Raw genomic sequence first — 26,598 nt, forward strand, 5'->3', positions numbered from 1 at the left:
CATCCGGGGAGAGAAACAAATATAAAATATTACTAGTTTCATGGTATAGAAAAAGCTGCTTGTAAATAATCTAGGTAAAGTAACAGCTAGTTTACTCAGAGGTTAGATTAAAAGTGTTAGATGCCTCCAGTGGGGTTTTCCCAAATGCATCACATCGCTCTGGGCTGCAGTCATGCCTTTGGAATGTGGTACATTTGGGTGCCCCACAAGATTGTGGAGGCTGCTTTCCAAGGGCATTTCCAGTTCTCCTTCCTTCTCAAAGAGCAAGAGTGATGGAGTGCATTCTTGCCTGCTCATCTGCTCTGTGATCCACGGAGACATACTGAAGAGCAAGCCAAGCATGAATCAGCAATTTCGGGCTGCTAAAAAAGAAACTGACCTGATGATGTTGGAGTATGAAATATGAAGAAGTAGGAAGATTAGAACAACAAGAAAATCCCCAGGGCTCCCAGCCTGGCTCACACTCTTGCTAGGAGACTTGCCCAATGTTGGATTCCAAGTAGGTTCTCAGTAGGATTGCCAGATAAAGCACAGAATGCCTAGTTACATTTGAATTTCAGGAAACAACAAATAATAATCAGTGGGATTTTAATACATCTGCCTTTCTCATACCCTCTCCTCCCCAAAGCCTCCCTCTATCCCTCCTCTTTAGATCTCAAGGGCATCACTAAGAACAGCAACCATATTCATAAAGAATTTTCTACTTTTGAGAGTGCAGTTCACAATGGTTAGCTTGGTCCCAGTTTATTTTTATTACATTCCTGAATGATGATATGACTGGCCATTTGATTGATAAAAAATGAGGCTCACCTGAGATTAAAGTATTTACTTATTTAAGCAAATGTTGACATTAGATTTAAAACTCTGATATCTCTATTACCATCTGAGGCCCATTATATTTGTTAAAACCTAGTTTATAAAATTCTCACAGACACTACACTTCTTTTTTTTTTAACCTTTATTTTGTTTAATTTTATGTGGTGCTGAGATTCAAACCCAAGGCCTCGAAAGTGCTAAGCGAGCCACAACCCCATCCCCACACTTATTTCTTTTGCCTTCACCCAAAGTTTGACCTATGTGAGAACGAAGATGAGTTGTTCATTTTTACTAACCTCATTGTGTCCTGATGGCCAATAGAATGTCTATTGATTTGAATTGGATAGAGAAAATCTACTTTCTTCAAGTTAACCAAAGTGACTTCCAGTCGGTCTTGTGGGCCATTGTTCACCACTTCTACAAGGTAAAAGGCAATGGTAACTATATTCTATTTATGTGCTAAAGGGAAAAAAGTGAATTGCTGCAAATAATGAGAAAGGGGTCCAGGCCTCCTTTTCTTCCTTCCTTCCTCTCTCTTTTGTTTCTTGGTGCTAGGGATAGAACTCAGGGTCGCACACATGATGGGCAATAACTCTACAACTGAGTCACAACACCAACCTGAGGACTCCTTTTTCTTGGTCCACTCTGAAAGTCCAACATCCTCAAATGCCTTTTTTTTCTTATTGTTATCTATTGGGAAGCCTCAGAACTTTTCATCTAGAGATAGTCTAAGTGTCGGTGAGATGAGATATGTGAACTATATTAAAGGATGCCCGGAAAAGGGTATTTTGAAAGCATAGGTATCATCAGAGGGCTCAGCCTTAGTGTTTGTGTGGTGGCTAAGTCTCTTAAAAGACATTTGAAAAATGGAATAAATATGAGTGACTTTTAGGCTATTGTATCCAGGTGCCCAATGTTTAAACCCTAAGTTTCCATCAGTATGTACCATGCTGAGATCAATCAGAATGGGTAGAAATTAAAAGATGCCCCTTTCACTTATGATAAAATAGCTAGCACTCTCTGGCAGCCTTTAATGAAATTTGCCTAGAAAATATTCGCATACCCAACATGGTATTAAAAGAAAGCATCTTTTGACCAGTTGGAAATGTCTACCGGGCAGGTTCAGTTCCTGACCTGTTTTCTGTACCTTCTCTTTATCCCAAGTTAGCTCCATGCTCTCAATTCAGCAAGACCTGGATTTCCTGCTTCAATGAGTGACAATGCCAAAATTCTGGCAAGGTGCCTTTATTTCTGTGTCCACATGTAACTACAGGCCCAGTAAGAGATGAGCACATTTACAGTGGTTGAAAATCTGATGTTTTGGTCTTCTGATAAAAGTTCAAGTTACTAACCCATGAAGCAGAATGATTAAATAAATGTGCAGGGTTTGTAGATAGGCCAAAGAAGGTTCACATTCTGTCTCTACTCTGAGACCTTGATCACATCACTACACTCTTGGAATCTTCAATTTTATCTTCTGGAAAATAGATCTAATAATCTTCACCTCATAGACTCCTGGTGAAGATTAAATAAAATTCTATTTCACATTATGCCAAACAGACAGAATACCCCTACAAGTGCCCATATGGCTATTTTTTCCCTAAATACACGAAACACTAAAATATATTTCTAGAAGTATCTACCTTGGTTTCTGCATTTAAGAGAGAGCTACATTCCTATATCTAGATTTAAGACCCAGTGACCAAAGTATTAGTCATTTTAAAAAATTTCTCAGGGGATTCTAATACAAAGCCAGAGTTAAGAACTACAGTTCCAGAATAGAAGTAATATGAAAAATATTTAGATGCCTCACAGGCACCTACCAATCAGGAAGAACGCTTGATCTATTAAGAAGAGTCCTGGAAACAAATAATTAACATAATGATATAGTGACAGCTAACTGCATGTCACTTTAGTACTCAGGCATGAAAATAAGTTTCTTGGTCAAATACATTTCGGTTATGTTTCTTACTCAGGATTCACAGATTATTAGACTCTGAAAGGTCATGTAATTAAAAACAAATAAATAAACACCAATTTATAAATTTTCCAAACTAATCAGTATGTGGAAAATTTTTGTTAATCTCAAATAGCATCTCAATGTACACACTAAATAGATATCCTGAAGGGAAAACATTTCCGTGTGAAAAGATTTTTAATATAACCAGCATCTGTAGTTTGATTCTCTCTGCCAACTTGTCCTTTCTTCAAATACCCTCAGTAAGTCTGTTATGAGAAGTTATAAATTCTTATGTAAAATTTAAAGGTGGTCTCCAAGAGTCCCATTCTTTTCCATCCGTGTCCTTTTGATGGTTCTCTTGATTGTGGTAGGACCTTAAGACTATGAGATTTTACTCCCATGATTGATAGGTTACATGGCCAAAGAGCCTGACCTTATCAGCTGAACTCCTCGGTGAGTTTTCTTAGGCTGGTTGTGAAGAAGTCAAAGGGATGTGCTCCTGGTGCCTTGGAATTCTGCAACAGCTACTCTTTGGACTGCCTGTAGAGAGAAGTGGCCTCTGGGAGCTGAAGGCAGTCCCTAGCCAGCCGCTGGAGAGAAAATAGGGATCTTGGTACGTAAGGGGCTTGAAAGAACTTGGAAGGGGATTTGATATGTCAGTTAAAAACTCCAGTTTGTGGTATTTTTTTTCTTTTTCTTTTTATTTTTTAATTTCTTTCCTCCCTCCCTGCTCCTCCAATTTGTAATACTACAACAGTTCAATTCAAAGATCTGTCTGTAAACTGGATACATGTTGTAGGACAAGTGAGCTGTTAGTTCTCAGCTCTGGCTTCTTATTACAATCCCCTGAGATTACTTATAAAAATCACTAATACCTGGTCATTGGGTCCCAACTCCAGAGACAAGTATGTAGCTCAACTTAAATGCATAAACCAAGGTCAATGCTTCTAGGAATATGTTTTAGTGTTTCATGTATTTAGGAAAAATAGCCATACCTGCACCGTAGGGTATTCTGTCTTCAGGCCTAATGTGAAATAACATTTTATTTAATCATCACCAGGATTCTATAAAGTCAAAATTATTAGATCTATTCTCCAGAAGATAGAATTGAAGATACAAAGAGTGAAGTGACATGTCCAAGGTCTCAGAGTAGAGACATAACGTAGTTTGGCCTGTCTCCAAACTTGTTGTATTTATTTAATCATTCTGCTGTGTTGCAAGTAACTTGAGCTCCTATCAAAAGAAAGTAATGTAAATATGATATCTTATGTTTTATTGCAATATAAGAACAAGTTGTTCCAAAAATCTCTAGGATTTTAATAAAGGGGAGGGATATCAACTAGCTTTAGCATGAACAGGAAAATGTGAATTCAATGTATCTTGGGTAGCAATCAGAAAAAAATTGACCACTTGTGAAATTGACCACTACATAAATACATGATTGCTGTTTGTATTTGAAAGTAAAAACTTATATTGTAAACAAAATGTTGAAGGGGTGAGAGCAAAATAAGAGAACAATAAGAGCTTATTATAGTGAGGAAAGCACTAGAAGGGAAAGAATTTTCAGATTTCCTGGTGAGCTTTGTTGCCAAATAGTTCTAAACATAATTGCTTCATGACTTTGCTAATATAGTTGTTCAATCTTTGTATAATAATTTCTGGAATATATTCTGTGCATCAGCACTACTGTGGAGCTAGGGAGACAGCGGTGAACCGGTATGAAAAGTCCCTGCCCTCAAGGAGTGTGCATTGCAATGTGGTGACAATGATTCGACCACTCAGGGCACACTGTGAGAGCTCCATGGTGAAAACATGGAGTGGGTTGTGCAGTAGGAGTCAGGGATAGCATCTTTGTAAAGATGGCATTCTTGTTTTGAGCCAAGACATGAATTGAAACTGACTGATGGATTGGATGCCAGGCTAAGAGGGACAAACAAGATAGATAGATGGCCTCAGGATTTTTGGCCTGAGCATTCGAGTGCAGGATTGTGACATTTATTTTATTGGAAGCACAGTGGGAGGAGTGGTTTAGGGAAAATGTAAGAGTTCATTCTGGGACATGTTATACTTAGCTTGCCTCCCATCAAAGGGGAGATGGTGAGAAGGCTGTTCAACTTGAGGCTGGGGCTCTTTGTCTCTGCTCTAAAGCCTATGTACTGAATTAGATTACTTGAGACTCTTCCAATTCTAATAGTCTGTTGTTCTATGAATCAGAAATCAAAGCAAATGAAAGGAGTCATAGATTAAAGAGGAAAAGACTATGAAAGACAACCAAATACTTAATCAATGGAGAGGAGAAAAGACCATTCATTTAGAAAAGATGCAAAAGAAATTGGCCAATAAAGGAGAAGACATAATTACAATGGAATAAGAACAAAATAGCTGCTGAGATGTACATCATTTGTTTTCATGAAAGATAAAATTTATCAAAGTAATTGATTGGTGGCAAACTTCTTGTTGTTAAGTGGCATTAAGATAATAATCTACACATGATGGTCTCTCAAAGTGAGAGACAGTTTTTATCAAATGAAATATTCCCAAGAATGAGTGGATCAGCAAACACACACCTGTTATACATGTTTTATGTGGTTTTCAACATTTTCACTAAAGCCATACACCTGACTTTATATCTGAAAATGATATCTTCCCATTCATAAGCTCAGGGCAGTATGGGGTATTAATAATTCATAAAAAGCGCTGTTTGTCATTTTTAAAAAGAAGTAGAAATATGATTAAAAAATAAAAGAAATTATGACTATTCTCATTCATAATTCTAAAAAGCATATTTCAGTAACCAAGAAACTAAAGGTATGGGAAATGAGATGGATGCCTGCAAATGAATTAACTAATATTTTTGCCTTCTTATAGTTTCCATAGCTACAGGCCCATTGGAATTGCATTAGTCACACACAGCATCAAGAAAGAACAAGGGAATTGGAAGAATAAATGACATCAGAATGTCACAGAAAGGTAAAAGCAATCACAGATTCTTGTGTTTTTGTTAAGGAACATAATTCCCAATGTCAAGACCCCTTTGCTTGAGATTCCACCTCTTAAGTAGGAAATGCTTCTAGTTGTACTTGGAAATGCTCATAAGGAACCCAAAATGTTAAAACTAACATCAGGGGGAATTGTCCAGATTTCAAACAAATTAACTTATTGGAGGCTATGTGGCAATTAGAACATTCAGAAAATTCTAATGTATTCACAGAGGTATAAATTTAGACTGTCCAAAGGAGAAAATAAATCATGCCCCCAAAGAAGTGATTTTGTTGACTTTATTCATTGCCTTATTTCATCAGGGTTATTAATATAGCTGAGATACTGGCTTTTATTAAAATATCTGTCATGTATATGTAAAAAAACAAATAAAAATAGGATCCTAAAAAATTAAATGCACACACACACACACACACACACACACATCAATAATCAGTGGAACTATTTGAAATAACAATACAGACTTTCTGCTTATTTATCTATAAGTATTTTCTCAAAAACAAAATAAAAATATAAAGGAAAATTAACCATGGGTCCTAAATGAGTCTCTCCACCTTCCAACATATTAGACACAGAATGATAAGAGTCAATCTGATCCCTCAAATGAGGTCAACATTGCCTGTATAAGAACTCTCCGTGCCTTACCTCACACATGAACTGAGTTTCACAAATCCTTGATAAAGGAACAAATGGATGAAGATAAGTGCAAGCTTAGCAATTACTTCACTTCTCTTATTCTTCATTTTACCTATTGAAACCACCAGAATAAAATAATAGTATATATATATATATATATATATATATATATATATATATACCATGACTTGATGTTGTTACATGAAATAAACCCCCAATAGACACAATGTTGAATGCTTATAAAGCTGTATGTTATTTGCATTAAGTCATGCTAATCACATTGATGGTTTTGTTGATGAAATTGGAGGATGGGTGCAATGCCCTGGGAGGTTTTTTTCCCTTAGAAGTCTCCCTGGCTTTTTGTGAGAGCTTGATTCCCACATAAATCTTTGCCATTTTGGTTAATGATATTATCAAGATTTTTAGCTTTGAAGGAGACTTGGAATTGAAGTGTTCTCAATCACAAATGGATCTTTTGGGCACTTTACAGATGCCCACTGCTGTATCTTATAGCCTTCTATTCATGATTCCGACTTTCTTAATAAATTTGGATCATCATGATTTGTCTTCATTTTTCTTTCTCCAGCTCCATTACTGTATGCACTTTTCATTGTCCTAACTCTCCTCTCTCTTCCTGTTTCTTTCTTATCATTTCCTCTCTATCTTAGGTTCTAAATAATTCCAGAGAGCAGATCTGGTAAGCCATACACACCTAAATATTTGCCTTTCAAATTCTAAGGGACGGACTTGGGAAATACAGGCTTAAAGGGCAGCCTAATGATAAATTTCCTTATTTTCAAATTGTTGGGGAATGACTATCATCCTTCTTTGCCTGTCTGAAGTCATTCTTCACACATAAAAACCATACTAATCACTAGAATACAATGAAAAGTTTTGTTGTCTTGACTTGTTCATAATCCCTTTATTTTCTCCTAGGCCAACACTCTACTACCATTAGCTTATTAAAGCAAATGATGATTCTCTTAATTAAAGGCAGCTTTGATCTAGAAAGTAGAATACTTAGACTCTGCATGGGCCATTTGAGGTTATTAAACTCTATCTCAATAGTATTGGGAATTAAATCTGCTCTGTGTAAAGTGAGGGAGTTTCACAGCAGCTCCTCCAGCTTCCTCTGCGTCACCCCTGCAACCTGTTTCCTGCTCACCTTGGCCTCTGCGGGAACCCAGTGAAGCCTCTGGCAACTCTCCATCCATGTGGCTGCGGATGTTTCATAACAACTTCCACCCTCTCTTCCCCACCCACCCACACAGTAAGCAAAGTTGCAAAGATGACTTTGGATTTTTCCATAGGGACTAAGGTGCATATAGGTTGCATCTGGCACAGACTCTAATTAGTTTTCCATGAGTACTGTAGGTCTAAAATGAGAAGAACAATTTACTGTTCTGAGCATCCTTTAATAATTACAAGCATTAGAAACAATAAATAAATGAGCTATGTCCCTTGATCTTATGCATTTCAAGTTCCTGACACTAAGAAGCCTCTTAATAAAATATCTCTTAAATGAACAAACCTCTAAAACTGGGACTATGGGATTTGCAAAGTGTGGGATGACAAGAAAGAGAAAAAGGAGTTATAAAACACTGGGATGCCAAATAAAGCAAGAGGTATTTATGGGATAAATAATATATACTTTCTGATAATGGTAAGTTTTTTTCTTCTAAATGCCCCCAAATATTTGAAGATTAATCTGCTACATAAAGACATTTATTAGACAAAACCCACCTTATTGAAATCCCAGCATTAGGCAATATGGAAACATAACACAGACTTTTCTTGGAAGGAATTTATAATATAGATTACAAGAGAACTTTAACCCAATGAGGTAAGAATATGTAAAATCATTCCAGAATTCAAGATTCAATTAACAATCAAAGATAAGATGATGAGAAACACATCATTAAAAAGTAAAAAAAAAAAAAAATAGGTCAATGGACTTTCATTATATACATAGTTGATTTACACAAACTCAATTGTACATGCTTGGGGAAAATGTTTTTTGGGGATAGAAAAATAAGCAAATAATGTGGGGTATTCTGCTATCTTACCCAGTAAACATGAGGCTGGCTTCTCCTCCTCCTCTCCTGGGCAGCCTTTGAACCCATCTCCCTTCAGTGTCATTTCAATGCTCAGAACATTCCTATCATTGAGACACTTTTAAAACCATGCATCTTCCAGGTTCAGCTTTACTTTTCAGCCTGTTTTAATAACCAAAACTATACATTTTCTCCTTTTATAATCAACTAACAATATATACAAAACAATAAAAAGGAGGTGACTGCTGTAGAAATTCATTGAGTGGTTGCTTGATTACTTCCCTCATTCATTCACATTCATGTAAAGATCAAACATCAAAGTTCTACTTTTACCTAATTTTTTAAGTTTTAATTTGTTATATATGATAGCAGAATGCATTACAATTCATATTACACATACAGAGCACAATTTTTCATATCTCTGGTTGTATACACAACTCATTCGTGTCTTTATACGAATGACATTTCATTCCACCATCTTTTCTAACCCCATGCCCCCCCTTCTATCCCCTCCCATCCCTTTGCCCTATCTAGAGTTTGTCTAATCCTCCCTTGCTCCCCTCCCAACACCATTATCAATCAACCTCTTTATATCAGAGAAAACATTCAGCATTTGGTTTTTTGGGATTGACTAACTGCACTTAGCATTATATTCTTCAACTCTATCCATTTACTTGTAAATGCCATGATTTTATTCTCTTTTATTGCTGAGTAATATTCCATTGTGTATATATACTACATTTTCTTTACTCATTCATCTAGTGAAGGGCATCTATGTTGGTTCCACAGTTTAGCAATTGTGAATTGTGCTGCAATAAACAATAATGTGCCTGTATCCCTATAGTATGCTGTGTTTAAGTCCTTTGGATATAGACCAAGGGGTGTGATAGCTGGGTCAAATGGTGGTTCCATTCCCAGTTTTCCAAGGAATTTCCATACTGCTTTCCATATTTGTTGCACCAATTTGCAGTCCCACTAGCAATGTACCAGTTTAACTTTTCCCCCTCATACTAGCCAACGCTTATTATTGTCTGTATGCATAATAGCTGCCATTCTGACTTGAGTGAGATGTAATCTTAGAGTAGTTTTGATTTGCATTTCTCTAAATTCATCTGGAGAAATAAGAGACCCAGAATAGCTAAAGCAATCCTTAGCAAGAAGAGTGAAGCAGGTGGCATCACTATGCCAGAACTTAAACTATACTACAGAGCATTTGTAACAAAAATGGCATGGTATCGGCACCAAAATAGACTGGGACCAATGGTACAGACTAGAGGACACAGAGACTAACCCACATAATTACAGTTATCTTATATTTGACAAAAGCACCAAAAAACATACATTATTTGGCAAATGGTTGCTGAGAAAATTGGAAATCCATATGCAACAAAAAATTAAACCCCTATCTCTCACCATGCACAAAACTCAAAGAATATCAAAGGACATAGGAATTAAACCAGAGACTCTGTGCCTAATAAAAGAAAAAAAAGGAGGCCCAAATCTCTATCATATCGAATTAGGTCGCTACTTCCTTAATAAGACTCCTATAGCTCAAGAATTAAAATCAATAATTAATAAATTGAATGGATTAAAACTATAAAGCTTCTTCTCAGCAAAAGAAACAATCAGTGAGGTGAATAGAGTGCCTACAGCTTGGGAGCAAATTTTTACCACTTGCACATTAGATAGAGCACTGATCTCTAGGGTATATAAAGAACTCAAAAAGCTAAACACCAAAAAAACACATAACCCAATCAAAATATAGGCCAAGGAACTAAACCAATACTTCTCAGAAGGTGATCTCAGTCAATCAACAAGTATACGAAAAATGTTCAACATCTCAAAATTCTACTTTTGCAAGACACACTGGGCTTTGGATATGCATTTGGATTTTTTTTTTTGTGTGTGTGTGTGTGTGTAGATAAATAAAATCAGGTGTTTTTCTTTCTTTTTGGTGGGCATTGGTATAAAAGCATACTTTAGTATATTTTTAACATTTGCAAAAAGTGGTGACCTAAGGTTCAGAAAACTTAATGGACAGAACTTTTTTGCGTGAGTGGAGTCAAGACCTGGGATACTGATGAAGATAATTTTCATTATTTCCTTGCTGAGAGCATGACTTTATATTTACCTAAGATAGGAAGACCTTTTGTCGATATTCACAAAGATACAGAATAATCTAAATGCACAGAAAGGAATTTTTTCTTTGCTTTGGAGCATGGTGATGGTGAGGGTTTATAAACTATAGAAGATTGGCCACTGTCTTTCACAAGTATGGCTGTATTTCTCATTACTCCTAGTGGGAAATCAGCACATAGGGCTGTCGGCTCGTGGGTGAAAGCAACACAAGGAGAATAGGAGAAAGAAGAAAACCACTCCTACTTCTGAGCCTGTCTCCATGTTCCCATATCTTTCTTCAAACATCTGAAAAGAACATTTGGCTTTTAATGAGGCCCAATGCCTCACAACATTAAGTTGTATATGCAGTATGAAGGCTAAAATACTGTCAAGCTTGTTTTCAAGTAATTCTTTTCACATACTATCCTAAGACAACTCCACTGCTTTTCCTCCTTCAGGAGTCCTGAAATTTACCTGACTCCTTTAGTATAGACAGAAACAAAACTAAAGCACATCTGCTCATATGAGTACACCTTTGTTCAAAATTTAGTAAGACAAGTTAAAAAATAAAAGTAGGCAGAAGCAAGTGATGTATTAGGCTACTTCCCTGATATAGTCTATTATAAACCTCACTGTTATGTGCTTTACTGAGAATAGTATCACTTTTCACTAAAATGGGGATCAAAACATTTTCTTACAGCTTTTTATATTGAGGTAAAAAAATAGTAATTTAAAATTTCAAAGAATAAGATGATTCAACAATAGGAGAAAATAAATTTAAAACAAATTTCACAAGTCTTTGTCCTATCCTGTGCAGAAAAATGAAAAAGATAAGTATTGTTGGAGCTGTGACCTTTTAAATTAAATCCTTCTGAAAATCAGAAATATGTGTTTCAGAAAATGAATCATAGTGATTTCACATAAAGTCATAAAACTAAACTGAGTACTATGTATATAAGTCTAGATATTCTCAGAGCAAAGCAATTTCAATCACAGGGACAAATAATTCATAGAAAAACATTTACGTTAAAGGTAAGAGCATATCAAAGTAATGAAACCTCTACCCATACTAGCAAATTGTTAATTTTAAGGTCCAAACATAATATAAAAGCAAAATTCATAGTGGGAAGAACTGGCCTTAATGAGCTTTTACTATATGGAACTTGCATGCCTCCTAAATCAGAACTAAATACATAGTTGTACTGCATAAATCTTCTGAATGGATTTTGTGATATATTTTACCTTTCATAGTTTTGATTAGACTTTAAATTTGCCGTGGTTATGGAGTCATTTTAGTAGATGTAAAGGAGACCAGCTCATGTTAGTGAGGAAGTTTAAACATAATAAGAATAAGAACCTTTGCTTCCTCTTCACAAGCGTGGGGGATGGGAGTGAAGGGAGGTTGGGTGGTTGAGTATTGTTCCTTTCCTCTTTAAACAGGATCAGCATTTTAAAAATAAGGGGAAAAGAAATGTGAGGATCTCTGGCAACCAGACAGCATTTATAATCTACTTCAGCAGATTTCTGCTAGGAACATCTGCCCTGAACTAGTGTTAGACTAAGATTGACTGTCACCCTTCCGAAAGGAATTCCTGTTTCCCATGTGCGTACACACACACACACACACACACACACACACACACACACACGGCTTATCTGGCAATCTTGAGAGAACCCAAAGAAATCTGGGAAACTAAGGAGTGAAATCTCAACCCACCCTTGTCACTCACCATCTTCCTTAGCAGAAAGGAAATGTATTTTTGGATTCATTGAAATTATAGACAATACTACCACTGCAGCTGCGTTTCAAAAGTCTGATGTCAATACTACTGAAGACATGTTTTCTTCTTCGGCAAAACTTCTCAAAAATATACAGAACCAGATTATAGTATCCTACTGAAAACAGCCTACAGAATATATGGCTGTTCCATCTGTCACTATATTACATGGGTTTATTGTTAATTTTTGCTTACATACTTACTTAACAGTGATTAGTTGTCTTTGTAGGCGCAACAAAATAAGATTTCAGGAGCCAGAACTTGAATCTGAACACAATTTCACACTTTTTATTTGTTTATTTATTTATTATGTGTCATTGTATTACAACTGCTGACAGAAAAACACTTAATACTTTGTGAAGTCTGTACTATGCAAACAAAAAAAAGGTGATATCAACTAGAAAAATAATAAGACTCATAACACTGATAACACCATGTGTTCATATAGCTTTCATTAGACTTGAAATTAAATTCTTTCTTTCTAAATAAATGCATTTATTTTTTTGTACAAGATATAGAGAGAAAGCTATTGAAGATGAGCTAGCCCATTTATCAAATATACCACAGCCAAGGAGTGGATCAGCAGCAACAAGAAGGTACAATAGATGATATCTCAGTCCAATGTCTCTCCTCCTTCCTATGTCATGTTAGCAACTCAAGTGACAACATTCCACATTATAGGGGAAACTTTTCTGAAAAGCAATTTAGCAATATAACAACAATCTCTAAAAGACTTATATGCTTTGCTTCAGTGCTTCTATGTCTACAAAACATTAAAAATGCCAAAAAAAAAAATATCTGCCTAAGGGCTGGGGCTATATAGCTCGGTGGCAGAGCACTTGCCTCCCATGTGTGAGGCACTGGGTTCGATCCTCAGCACTACATAAATCCCCACGGAAACTGCTGTTGGGAATAATAAGCCTTAGAACAGGCAGGACTTGGAGAATTAATTATGACATGGTATTCCTGCTCTAAACCAAAATTTATACTCACTTGTTAACTGCAAAAGTAGAGAGAAATCCCACAAGTGTCCTAAAGGACTATCAGAGTAAAAACAGGAGGTTGACAAACAAAGATGACCATAAATACCAGAAGGCAAGCTACTATGAATGAAGGTCGGAAGGAAGGTACAGCAGGATGTTCAGCCTGCAAAGACTACAGATATTGAAATTGTCAAACATAAAATACAGAATAGCTATACATGGTATAATAGAAGAAATAAAAGTACGAACCATTGCAAGAATGACTGAACAACAGGACAATTTCCAAGTGAACATTTACATATGAAAGAAAAATCACTCATGGAGTTCCTAAAATTCAAAATAAAATTGTTAAAATATTTAAAATTGAACAGGTTAAGTAGAAATGTTCAAAATCTGAAGAAAACCAGTGAACTAAAATACACACCCAGAATATTTACTTAGATTGAATGTTTCAAGGTAGGTGGAAAATAATGAAAATGAGAAAATGAATGAGAAGGAATAATCTACAACTAATTCAAATCCCAGGAGAGACTATAGAAAATGGAAAAAAAGCAATTTAAAAAAAAATAAATAAATCTAGTTATCTTCTAGGTCTGCCCAAAACACATATCTCAAACTTGTTGAAACTAGAGAAGAGCATAGACAGAAGAGAACTTCTTAAAAGCAGACAAAGAACAGAATGAAAAAGCACAGAATAAATGTCAACTTCACAAGAGCAACCATAGAAGTCAGAAAGAACACAGTGGGATAGTTATTAATTAGAAAAGGGAAAATTAAGCCTTTTAAAAATGATTTTTATATGTTCTTTTTAGTTATACATGACAGTAGAATGTATTTTGACATATTACACATACACAGGGTATAACTGTCCATTCTTGTGCTTATTCATGATGTAGAGTTACATGGTCTTGTATTCATATATGACCATAGGAAAATAATTTCAAATTCATTCTACTGTCTTTCCTATACCCATCCCTTCTCTCTTTCCTTCATTCCCCTTTGTCTAATCCAAAGTACTTATATTCTTCCTCCTACATTGTGAGTTGGCATTCACATATCAGAGAGAACATTTAGCCTTTGGTTCGGGGGAGGGAGGTTGGCTTATTTCACTCAGCGTGATAATCTCCAGTTCCATCCATTTACCGGCAAATTCCATTTTTCTTTATGGCTGAATAATATTCCACTGTATATATATCTACACCATATTTTCTTTATCCATCTATCTGTTGAAGGGCACCTAGGTTAGTTCCATAGCTTAGCTCTTGTGAATTAAGCTGCTATAAACATTGATGAGGCCATGTCACTCTACTATACTGATTTTAAGTCCTTTGGGTATAGGCTGAGGAGTGGGATAACTGGCTCACATGGTGGTTCCATTCCAAGTTTTCTAAGGAATCTCCGTACTACTTTCCAGAGTGATTGTACCAATTTGCCGTCCTAATACAAATGTATGAGGGTATCTTTTCCCCCACATCCTTACCAACATTTATTGTTACTTGGAAAATAAATCCTTAATCTAGAATTATATGCCCAGCAGACTATAATTCAAGATGAGGATGAATTGTACTATTATAGATAATAATAATAATAAAAAAACTATGGGCAATTACAGTCAAGAGACTTGCTCCAAGGGAATTTTTACACAAAATACTTAAATTAAAAAAGAAAATTATCTAAGAATGATGGTCTGTAATGAAGCAAAAGTGGTGAACAAGTAAACCAATAGTTACAGAAAAAAAATACTAATTTGAATATATCATAAAAGAAAAGGAAGAACTGAAATACTGAACAACGGTAATGTGTACATTGGAATTTAGTTAATTGGGACTAAAATGTTTTTATAAGCCTTAGTTTTTGAGGAGAGAGTGTCACAGATCTTTCAATTTCTGACTTTTAGTTAAATAGCCATGGTGAAAATGTAATGGTAATGATTAAAAGAGTAACAATACACTCCTGGAATAGGTTGTGATAATAGGTGCAAATGTGACTCCATTTTGTTTTATGACTTCATCCTGTAAAACAACCATGCCAAGTAGAAGAATCATGACTGTAGCAAGATGTTCTTTTTCTTTTGCTATAGAAACCTTTAAGAACACGGAACTACCTAATGGGGTATTGTTTCTGTAACTAGGGTAACGGGGCTCTGTTTCTGTAACTGGGGTGACTGGGCTAACTGTGATTGGTTAGGTTTCCCTCCGCTTGACCGCACTGTCCCACTTCTGTAACCTGGCTTGCGTGCATTGGCTAGACCCCCTGAACATCCCTTTTGCAGTTTTCAGGCTTATAAGGAGTGCCCTTGCAATTGTTTGGGGCTGATCAGGGGAACAGCTTTATGTTCTGGTCAGCTGCCACCAGTGTGCTTCAATAAAGGCTTGATTCGATTATATGTGAGTGGTCTGGAAGTCAGTTTATGAAACCCTGGGATGAAGCTTTAAGTATAACAGGTATATAAACTTCCAACCATTTGAGGAATAAAAACAAACATTTTTTTAAAGGCAAGAAAGAAGTAAAAACATACTTAGAAAAAGCAAGACTAACAAATTAAAGAGCAAAGATGACAGGAAAAAACTCCAGATTTGGCAATAACAAAAACTACATACAAGCCACCAATTATGCAGACACATGTACATAAACATACACACATTTAAAATCATGAAAATTATGACATAGTATTTCTTTAAAATCCAGGTAGATGTTGTTTATGGGAAGTATTCCTCATGAATAAGGCAACTGGAATGACAAAAGTATGTAGCTAAAAGAGACACAGCAGGCAAATAATAACCTAAAGTGAGGCTGAGAAGCTCTATTACTCATAGACCAAATAGCCCTTGAGCAGAAAGAGTTGCCAGGATACAGAATGTGGCACACAATGACGAAGGGTGGACTCCGCTAGGAAGCCATGACAAGTCTGAAAAGGACAGTTGCAACAAACAGACTTTAAATGTAAGTAGCAAAAACTGTATGAAAATTTGGCAAATCAGTCAACATAATGCAAAATATTACAACAAGCAGACCAGAAATATCAATACGCACTCAGTAAGCTTAATCTAATGGCTGTATATAGAAATCTCAGCCAATTGTTGAAAAAAATACTTGTCCTGCTCAAGGACATGCAGATTGTTTCTAAAGCAGATTGGATAGCAGGCCATAAAGCAAATCTGAACACATTTCAAAGAACAAATGTCCCCCACAGAACAGCTTCTCTGATGGTTTCAGTCAACCTTCTTATTGCTACGACTAAAAGACCTGACAAGAATAATTTTAGAGGAGGGAAGGTTTGTGGTTGGGGGCGCTCATGGTTTCAAAAGTTTCAGTCCATAGACAGCTGTCTGCATTCCTCAGGACCCCAGGTGGTAGAAGGGTGTGATGGAGGGAAGCAGTTCCCATGTCGACCAGAAAAAGAGACAGACTCCACTCTCCAGATACAAAATATATATCCCAAAGCCACACCCCCATTGCCCACCTCTTCAGTCACACCCTACTAGCCTTTACCTCCCAGTTAATCCCATCAGAGGATTGATTCACTGATTGGGTTAAGGCTCTTATAACCTAATCATGTCTCCTCTAAATCTTCTTGCATTGTCTCACACATGAGCTTTTGGGAGACACCTCATATCCAAACCATAACAATGATGAAGCACAAATGAGAAGAAGTTAATGACAAAAAGATAAGTAATAATATCCCCATATATTGAAAATGTAAGATAAGTAATAATATCCCCATATATTGAGAATGTAGAGACCACATTTTATTTAATCCATGGGTGAAAGAAGCAATTTTTGTGGAAATATTACAAATGGAAACTCAAAAAGCTTAGAAATGAAGGATAACAAAAGTGTAAATGTAAAAGAGGGCGGGAAACAGAAACCAGTGTTTTGAGGTCTGCCTCGATTTAAACCAGTGTACTACAAAAGAAAAACAAAGCTAACATGAAGGGTTATAAAAAGAATACCAGAATAAACCCAAAGTCAGAGGAAGAAGGACATACTATAGGTAAGAGTGGGTATCAATGAATATACAAGAATGATAGAGAGGGTTAATAGAGGTAAGTTTGGTTATAAAACTCCTTGTGAGTTTGATCAAAAAGGAAAAAGAATGAGAGTTGGGAGGGGGACCAAAAATAAACAGCATACAAATTAATAAGATATAACAAAAGATAGCCTAAAATTAAAATATGATAACATCAATATTTTATGTCAGTAAATTATATAATTTAACTAAAAGAAAATTTTTAAAAAATTATAATTTTCTAATAGAAACTCAAGTAGAAATAAACATCTGAATATATCTAAGACTATTAAATATTTGAACAGGTAGAAAAAAACATATTTACATATAGAAAACATCAGGTTCCCCAATTTTACAAGTGAATTTCATAAAAGTATTAAACAGAAAAATCATACCAGATTCAAATAAATTTTTTAGAGAATCAAAATCAAGGAAGGAATCTCTGGCTGGTTCTATAAGGCCAGTATAAGCTTGATATAAAACCAGATAGGTACAAAATGAGAAAGAAAAACGGTAGAATCTTGTTGCTCAGGAATATAGGGTAACAATTCTACACAAGATATTTACAAATAGAATTGGTCAGTTCCTAAGAAGATGCTCCATGATATTCAGGTTGAGATTACTCTATGGATGTAAAAAGAGTTACTTAGATAAATCTATAAATATTATTAAAGTTAGAGATTAAAGGAAAATGTGTAGTCTAAAAGATGCAAAAAGAAAGTGTTTTACAAAATTCAATATCTATTCTTTGTTCAAAGAGAAGTTAATAAACAGAATTTTGTTGAGCTGGTACTATATATTGACAGATAACAGCATTCTAAACAAGAAAATATCAGTAGCATCAACTTTAGTATCGAGATAAAAAATTATAATGCCCACTACTACCATTTGTATTTAACATTTAACAGGGAATCCAATAAGACCAGAAAAACAAATGTTATAATATAACAAATAGAAAAGGCACCAAAAACATGTATTGAAGAAAAGACAGCCTCTTTAACAAATGGTGCTGGGAAAACTGAAAATCCATATGCAACAAATGAAATTAAACCCCTGTCTCTCACCATGCACAAAACTCAACTCAAAAGAGATCAAGGACTTAGGAATTAAATCAGAGACTCTCCATCTAATCAAAGAAAAAGTAGGCCCTAATCTTCAACATGTGGGATTAGGACCCAACTTCCTTAATAAGTCTCCTGTGGTATAAGAATTAAAATCAAGACTCAATGAATGGGATGGACTCAAACTAAAAAGTTTCTTCTCAGCAAAAGAAACATTCTGTGAGGTGAACAGAGAGCCTACATCTTGGGAGCAAATCTTTACCCCCTTACACATCAGATAGAGCACTAATCTCAAAAAGCTAAACACCAAAAAAAAAAAAAACAAAAAACAAAAAAACAAAAAAAACAAATAACCCAATCAATAAATGGGCCAAGGACCTGAAGAGACATTTCTCAGAAGATGATAAGCAATCAATCAACAAATATATGAAAAAATGTTCATCATCATTAACAATTAGAGAAATGCAAATCAAAACCATTCTGAGATTTCATCTCACTCCAGTCAGAATGGCAGCTATTATGAAGATGAACAATAAATGTTGGTGAGGATGAGGGGAAAAGGTACACTCATACACTGCTGGTGGGACTGCAAATTGGTGCAGCCAATATGGAAAGCAATATGGAGATTTCTTGGAAAATTGGGAATGGAACCACCATTTGACCCAGTGATCCCTCTCCTCTGTCTATACCCAAAGGACTTAAAAACAGCATACTAAAGGGACAAAGCTACATCAATGTTTATAGCAGCACAATTCACAATAGCTAAATTGTGGAACCAACCTAGATGCCCTTCAATAGATGAATAGATACCAAAAAAAATGTAGTATATATACACAATGGAATTTTACTCAGCAATAAAAGAGAATAAAATCATGGCTTTTGCAGGTAAATGGATGGAGTTAGAGAAGATAATGCTAAGTGAAGTTAGCCAATCCCCAAAAACCAAATGCTGAATGTTTTCTTTGGAATAAAGAGGCTGATTCATAGTGGAATAGGAGCAGGAGCATGGGAGTAATAGATGAACTCTAGATAGGGCAGAGGGGTTGGAGGGGAAGGGAGGTGGCATGGGGTTATTAATGTTTGTGGAATGTAATGATCATTACTATCCAAAGCATAGGTATGAAGACACAAACTGGTGTCAATATACTTTGTATACCACCAAAGATATGGAAAATTGTGCTCCATATGTGTAGTAAGAATTGTAATGCATTCTGCTGTCATATATAAATGAAAAAAATAACAAATAGAATGTATATCATATATGTCATATTATATATTATAATGAATGTTATAGTATTCTGAGCATAATTCTGACTTGTAATATTTTGACCATAGATAAATTAATAGAAATAACATCAGTATGTAGGAAGATGGCAAAACACAAGATCAATTTAAAAATTCAAGTTATTTGCATTTTTGTACACCAGTTATAAAGTAAAAAGAAGCAATTTTAAAAATATTCATAAATAAAGCAAAGTTATATATATATATATATATATATATATATATTTAAGAGTAAATCTAACAAATGCTATTAAATATCTATTTGCAGAAATGATACTGTTCTCTGAATGATACTGAGATCTAAAAAAAAAAAAAAATGATAGTTCCTGTTCATGTATACGAAGACTTCAGAATAAAGATTTCAATGCTTTCCAAATAAACCTATAGGATCAATGCAATCTAGTCAAAACTTACAACATTTTTTTGGAACTTGAAAAACTGACCTATTTGAAAATTCAAAATACCCAAACAATCTGAGACACTCTGAAAGAAGCAGGGGGTAGTTGCCTCTAAACTAGACTATTACTATTAAGCTATAGTTGTTGTACAGATACAGAAATAGACAAACTGAAATCACTATTCCTTTTAAAGTTTTATTTGATAGTAAATTTTCAGTCCACCACAAGGCTGAAGTGGTTAAGGAATTAGTGTACCAGTGTGAGAATAGACAAACTGAGCAATGAAATAGAACAGGACCCCCAGAACTATGCATATACTTTAATGTGAAAAGGACAGTATGACAGATGAGTCAGGAAAGGAGAATCTATTAATAAATGAAGCAAATTTTTATATCCTTATTTTACAGTATAATACATAAAAATGATGTCCTGATGGACTAAGAATTTAGATGTCAAATGTAAATCTTTTAGAAGAAAATTTATTACTGTAAAGTAGAAAATATTTTTAGAGGAAAACATAAAAATTTTAATGATATGAAAAAGATTAATATTTGTGATTTCAATGAAGTCAAAATCTCTGGTGGCATATACCTTAAATCCCACAGCTTGGGAGGCGGAGGCAGGAGGATGGGAAGTTCAAAGCCAGCCTCAGCGAAAGCAACTCTGTGAGACCCTGCCTCTAAATAAAATACAAAAATAGGTTTGGGGATGTGACTCAGTGGTCGAATGCCCCTGAATTCAATCCCCAGTACTCAAAAAAGAAAAAAAAAAGTCTCGTGAATGAAAGCACAGAACTTTTGCTCAGCATGTGTGAGACCCTAGGTTTAATCAACAGCACCTTAAAAAAAGAAAGTCATCTTTGTTGGAAAATGAAATTAGAGTTAAAACACAAGCAAAACTGGAAGAAATTATTTGCAACACACTTATCAAGAGATGAATATCATAAATATCCAACTCATACATTTAAACAGGAAAAATATCAACTATCTAATAGAAAAACAGGGATAAGACATGAATAAGTTAATAGATATGGAATGCCAACACAAATATATAAAAATTTGATAAATCTCATTAGTAGTCAAATCATATTGTTATGATAAAATATTAAGAAATGTGACCATTTCCAATATTGGACAAGATGAATTAAGGAAATCTAATGTTTTGCAGGTGAGTGAAATCATCAAACAATGCATTGAAAAACAATTTGGCATATCTTAAAAAGTTGAAACTTGGCATGTTCTATTCTCTGTACATTCACTCCTAAGGTATATCACCAAAAGAAACTATAGAATGTTCATCGAAATATTTTGTAAAAGCAAAAACTAAACACATAAATAAAACAAAAATATGTGTTTGCCAACAGAAACATGAATAAATAAAGTGTGTACAGTCATACAATGGGATGTTACATAGCTATGAAAGTAAATTTACAGCCTTATCTACAAAATAACATTGTATAAAAGAAGCAAGTTCCAAAAGATACTATGATACCATTTTTATAAAATTTGAAAAAAATAGTGTATTTTAAGTACACATATGTATGCAATTTGTGAAAGTTTGTGATATAATTACACATGCAAAAACATGTAAGGCAATATATATTTCTATATATGTGTGAGTATATATTCTTAGCATTTTCATTGGGGATTTAGGTGGTAGATTCATGGATATTAATTGTATTATTAAGTAATAAGAAAAAAATAAAGAAAAGAAAAGAAAGCCATGTCTGGACAGATAATGATAGTTTTTGCACCAGAGAGTATGATTTACCCAATTATGTTCTGTTCAATTGAATCCAAGGAAGTTTAATGAAATCTGTCCTGCTGGAATTCCCCAGACTTTATTCAATTTTGTTTTTTCTGCAATTGTTTTACATTGCATTTTAAAAAGTAAGGAATAGCATTAACATGATGTATTTATTAATGAGAGAAGGATGCATTCATTAAGGAGGAAAATCTGAATAATAAAATATGTACATTCAAAATTTTCAGTGATGGACAGATTCATGTAAGTGGGAAGTCTAGGCTTCCTGTGAAATTGGTCATATTTTAATAGTAGCTGAATTGCCAAATAACTGTGAATTATTTACTTTTGCTGAGGCTGGATTTGAACTCATGATCCTCCTGCCTCAACCTCCTGAGCTGCTAGAATTATAGACATGCACCACCACGCCTTTTCAAGCAGCAGGAAACATTTTATGTGAGTTGGAAGGTCCAGGTAGAGGAGCAGCAGCTGTATTGCTTTATCCTCAGGAGGTCTATCCATGGCACTGTAATGTTGCTTCTTGCTGATTCTCCTGATTAGGGGACCAGAGGTTGGACTCTCATATCCAACAGCAGCAACCCCTGAATTTCCTGCTGCAGGAGCAGGAACAGGTCAAGTTCTGTAATAACAGACACCAGCTTCTCCTGTCCACCCCAATCATCAAAGTAGGAGGCTTGGAGGCAATAAGAGACAGACATGGGTTCCAGTTGATTTTGTGGGTTTGAGCTCAATCTTGCAGGTTCCAGCTTGACCTTACTTCTCCTGCTTCATTCTCCTTTGCCCTTCCTGATTCTGCCCTCTGAACTTCAGGCGTCAGCAACAGACATCCGCTCCCTTGATAGTACTACATGCAATTCTCATAATACACCCTTGTAATATATTTCTCCCAGTGTCTCTGTTTTTCTGACCAAAGCCTGATTAGCACAGAGATCAGTCAAGAAAACAGGATTTTCCCGTGTATCATCAATCTAAGCGCCTACTTAGAGGCATTTTGGTATAGAGGGCTTTACAGTAAAATTGATCAGGGATCAAATTCCAAGGCCCAATTTATACCTTCGTTTCTCTGAGCATCAGTACTTTCAGGTGTAAAATTCTGGTGATAATCCTTATTTCCTAAAGTTGATGAGAAAATCAGATTAAATACTATGTTTAATACCATTAGCCATTGGCCCTCTACTGGCTCCTGGTAAATGTCAGGTTCCTTTCCTTCAGTCTTTAGAGAAAAACTGGATGCTTTAATTCATGCAGCTTACTCTTTGGGGTTCTTTCTCTATAACTAATAGATTAGTTCATGCCTACATGTTTTAGATCACTAAAGGGAAGAGGCTTATTAATTTTTAAGCATATTGGAATAGATTTCAAATCTAGGTTCCCATGGCATCCAAAGTTAAGTTTCCATGATGATTTCTGAATTGGAACAGGATTTCAGCAAAAGTTCCCTTTTTCCATATCACTGTGAGTAAGTGAAATAGGGCACAAAATAAGGAAAACGTGACAAGCCTGGTAAAACTCAAAAACGCATTTTATGCATCTCAGAACAGTGGCCTAAATGTTTCTGTGTGCATTCATGTTTTGTTATCCAACAGAAACCCCTTTGGGGATTCATGATGTCCATATCCAAAAGTCCTGTCTGCTTCAACATGGAAGCTACTTCTTGGTACATGAGGTGCTGGGAGAGACAAATGACTTCTTTCCAAATATCAGGGGGCCATGCTATAACTTCTGTTATGGTTCAGATGTGAAGTGTCCCCCAAAAGCTCCTGTGTGAGACAATGCAAGAAGAGTTAAGAGCACAAATGATTAGGATCTGAGAGCCCTGACCCTATCAGTGAATTAATCAGCTGATGAGATTAACTGTTGGTAAGTAATCGAAGGTAGATAGGGTATGGCTGGAGGGGTTAGGTCCCTGGGGGCATGCCTTTGGGGTATGTATTTTGTTTCTGATGAGTGGAGTCTTTCTCTGCTTTCTGATCTTCAGATGAGCTGCTTCTCTTTGTCACAATCTTCCACGTTCTGCCTGAGGAATGGAGCTGGCTGTCTGTGGACTGAGACCTCTGAAACCTTGAGCCTCCAAATAAACTTTTCCTCCTCTAAAATTGTTCTTGTAGGTCTTTCTAAAACACCCTCTTAGAATAGTTTGATATTCTGCCACTCAGACTCGGCCACCTCCCATGTGCTGTGTAAGAGCAGCTTGTAAGAGATATAGATGATACAGCAAATGCCTCCCTTCCCTTTTTGGGTCAGTGAACACCATTCCTTAGGTAAAATAAAAGAAGTTTATATAGAAAAATCGCAATACTATCAAGATGAGCAGTTACACTTAGAAACAGTTCAGTGACATCAAGGAATGTTTAAGCCTAGAGTTTCTTTACTGATTTTGGCTAAAGAACCCTGTGTATAAATGTAACCGATGTGATGCTGCAATCTGTATACGGGGTAAAAATGGGAGTTCATAACCCACTTGAATCAAAATGTGAAATATGATATGTCAAGAACTATGTAATGTTTTGAACAACCAACAATAAAAATTATATAAAAAAAAAGAAATACTAGGTCAGAGTCTGGTATGAAAACACAGGTGATCTTGCCACAGAACTCTGCCTCCCTGACCCCTCCTCCCTCTCACCACTCTGACCATTCAAAGAGGGCCTTTTAAAGGATATTTTCAAATTCCAAAGGACTATAGGAAGCACCATTTGAAAAGCCCTCTTGAAGGGATATTGGTACATGAAAGCACCATGATATGCTGACCTGAAGAAACAGGAGACCTATAGTTTGGATTTCTGTTTTGATTATGCCTACCACTTAACTAAGTGTCTTAGTCACATTTTTTTGTTGTTATCCTGAGACTGAGTAACTTATGGAGAAAATAGGTTTTTCTTAAAAGGTCAATCAAGTTTCTGAAGGATGAAAAGTCCAAAACCATGGCACTAGCAAATCTTTAGCTTCTGGTATGAACCTTTTGTTGTTTCAACCCGTAGCAGAATGCAGAGGGAAGCAGATGCACATAGAGAAGAGAAAACATGGCCTAACTCCTTGGTACCTAAGCAATTTCCCTGAGAAAGGCAGTAATTCATTCATAAGAGATCTGGCCCCCATCCCATGATCTAAACAAGCCCCACTAGGCCCCACTTCCTTTTATTGCTCTGCCAATGAATCAAAGTTTCATACGCATGAACCTTTGCAGACATGTTCAATCCACATCACCGCAAAATCCTCAATAAGTCACCGTACATGTATGGTCACTCTCTTGTTAGGGTCAGTACCATTTATCCACTCAGTTTTATCCTGTTGGTCACATAGGAAATGCAGGAGGAAGCACTTTTAACACATCAAGTGGAATGCAATCTGTTTGCACCTGCTTTTTCTCAAGTCCTTAGCTGATAAGCATGCTCCTAAGTATTTCCTTCCACCTTTACCTCATTCTTCACCTACATTTTATTCACTTCTCTGTGATTTCAATAGCACTTATGGTTTAAAATATTACTACTAGGCATTTGATTTGCAGATTGACATCTATATCCCCAAATTCTTTCTCAAATCCCACAACAGAACTTCCAGCTGTGCCCTAGAAAGCATACATTGCCAACCCCCCCACTCTTGGATTCAGCTGGTTTAGACAATTTCATCATCTCACCAATCTTCCTACCTCCTCTTCATAACTTCCCTTTTTTGAATCATTATTTTCACCACAGAGACTAAAACATCCCAGAAATATCTTTGTCTTCTTCCTTTTGCCTAAACTCACTCCCCACATTTATGTTCACACCTAGTTAATTCTCCTTCCACACTGTCCTCTCCTTTCAATCTTTATTAATACAGTTTTTCATGTAGATGGTTATTACCTCTTGCTTGAATCACTGTAACAATTTCCTAATTGATCTCCAGAATGTCCTCCAGTCAATGGATCCTAAAAACTATTCCAAATAATTCTTTATAATATACAGTGTAGATCATGCTACTTCCTTGCTCAAAAACATTTATTTTTTCCCTCTTGCCTAAAGTGCTGAGTTTCTTATCATTGTTAATATAATCTTGGTAGGTTGTACTTTTTCCTCTTAGAGGTATTTGTGTATATTTGCTAAAGCAAATAAGCAATAATTGTTACACATTGCTTACTAATCTCTCTGCTAGAGCTGTTTCTGCATTCTCAGACTATAGAGAGCAGCAGTCAAGTGTGCCCATAATTTATACCCATTCAATCTTACTAATTTTAAATTCTACTTCCTTCCCTCAAATACCCAACATCTTCTTTGCCTAGGATTTTACTCAAAAACATTGCTTGGTCAACTGTCCTTGCAGTTTGTTTTGCCACTCCCCATAGCTGAAAAATTCTTATTTTAAAATTTCAAGTGAAAATATTGTCCTATGCTTATAATAGAGCATGCCTTCAAATCTAAAATCAGAGCTGAGGCATATTACTTGAATATGAGTCTCATCACACACATCAAGATCTAATGTGTTCTTGCAAAGGAATTGCACATACATCAAGATTCTATCACTCCAGAGTGTTTCTGTGCACATAAAATAGCCTAATAATAATTAGTAGGCTGATTTATTTTCAGATTTAAAATGAGAAAGTGCTCACTTCTAAACTCCTTCCCCTTTGGGAAAAAAAAGTCAGTATTTATATATTAAATAATGTTTTTAAAATTCTGAAGTAATTAATTGGCATAGTAGGACACTATAAATACAGATATATAGAGATGTCATCAGATAAATTTAAGATGTAAAAAG

This window comes from Urocitellus parryii, chromosome 1 (genome assembly GCF_045843805.1).
Source record: "Urocitellus parryii isolate mUroPar1 chromosome 1, mUroPar1.hap1, whole genome shotgun sequence".
Taxonomy (NCBI): Eukaryota; Metazoa; Chordata; class Mammalia; order Rodentia; family Sciuridae; genus Urocitellus; species Urocitellus parryii.